The 1528-nt window shown below is 38.4% G+C and overlaps 1 non-coding gene across 1 annotated transcript; it reads right to left on the bottom strand.

Annotated features, from left to right (window-relative positions):
* Positions 1 to 1212: 1212 nt before the first annotated feature.
* Positions 1213 to 1284, bottom strand: Trnaq-cug (transfer RNA glutamine (anticodon CUG)). The gene has a single exon. It is a non-coding gene; the product is annotated as a tRNA-Gln (tRNA).
* Between the last annotated feature and the right edge of the window lie 244 nt (positions 1285 to 1528).

Consider the following 1528-nt stretch of genomic DNA (forward strand, 5'->3'; position numbering starts at 1 on the left):
CGGTGCTCACGTCCACATGTCATGCTTGTCGGATTAGAATGATCTGCCAGTCCCAAATACTTGAAGCTGACTTTAACAAAAAACGATACTGTATCGCAGTTTTAGTTTATCTCTCAGAACCTTTTGAATTTGGTCGCTTAACTTCTTATCTTTTATCCATAATTCTCTAAATTATTGCATATATGGAGGTTTCTTCTACATGTTTCAACAAAACGTACATACATTTAAGAAAACTGACTTGTTATTCAGAGTGAAAAGAGTTAAATAAATGCACTGAAAACGATTAGACACTGCTGCCAGTATATTGTTGGTAGTAAGAATGGCTGTAATAGCGCTGTAGACTAAACTGTAGGAAGTGTGATTATTTATTCAAGCAATCCAAAGTAATCCAGCTGCAATCTGTAACTGCATCAGACGCCACGCATTAGGCAATAATAATCATATTACTGACTATTAAACATCTATTAAGCTAACTGCTCTAGAAGTCCAACCAAAATATTAAATAACTCAATGGAATTTCTTGTTTGAACGTAAATATATTAATAACAGCTTGAACAAAGAAAATTAAATTACATTAATTAAATAATGTAATAGTGTTTCATTCACTTAAATACAGCAGTACGAGATACCTGCCACAATGTCGGCTGTCGAATGAGAAGAATATTTTCCAGCTTTAGGGAACACAATCTGCCAGTATCATCCGAAAATCGGTGAGTTGGCAATACTGCCTTCATGCATTGTGCATGTGTATTGTTACTCAGTTTCTCTGAGTCATTGCGTTAACGTCTGAGCGTGATGGAAAAAAATTGTCTCGAGAATGCTTCTGACAATGCGCGGATACTTTCATACTTGTAATTAGGTTTGGTTTATCACATCAGTTGTCCACCATCCTAATTTTGTGCGATATTTGGTTTGGGTGTGTGAGGTGTATTGTCACAAGCCCGCTGTTACTATTTACAATGTGTTGTTTTGCAGTAGACTAATGTTTAGAGAATTACTTGTCTCATGCAAATCCTTAATGACGTGTACTGTTAACATGATGTGGCACATAAAATGACCAGCTATCGCCACATGCCAAGAGTCGTGTGTCAGCTATCCAATTCTATTTATGCGACTACCCGGTAAGGAAACTAAGTGTGTATGTGCGTTGCCCCTGGGATGAATGTGTGTCTAAGAAACATTACCTAAATTTCGGGTAGGGGTAAAAATGTTAGGTCCCACCGAGATTTGAACTCGGATCGCTGGATCCAGAGTCCCGAGTACTAACCATTACACCATGGGACCTGACGTTTTGTAGCATAAAGCTCATGACGTGTCCTGCAACTTCTCAATACGTTGCATGCTATAAAGCAGCAGTAACTCATTTGGAACTGATAATGCTGTGGAGAAATTGTTTAGCCACTGCGAAGAGGATTGTTTCCAGAATAAATCTTTCACACTGCAGTCGAATCGTAGAGTACTGCTGATATCTATCGCGAAATCGATGAATTTAATAGCCACAACAGTATGCTCAGAACGGCAACAGTGC

The sequence above is a fragment of the Schistocerca serialis genome, chromosome 2 (assembly GCF_023864345.2).
Source record: "Schistocerca serialis cubense isolate TAMUIC-IGC-003099 chromosome 2, iqSchSeri2.2, whole genome shotgun sequence".
Classification (NCBI taxonomy): domain Eukaryota; kingdom Metazoa; phylum Arthropoda; class Insecta; order Orthoptera; family Acrididae; genus Schistocerca; species Schistocerca serialis.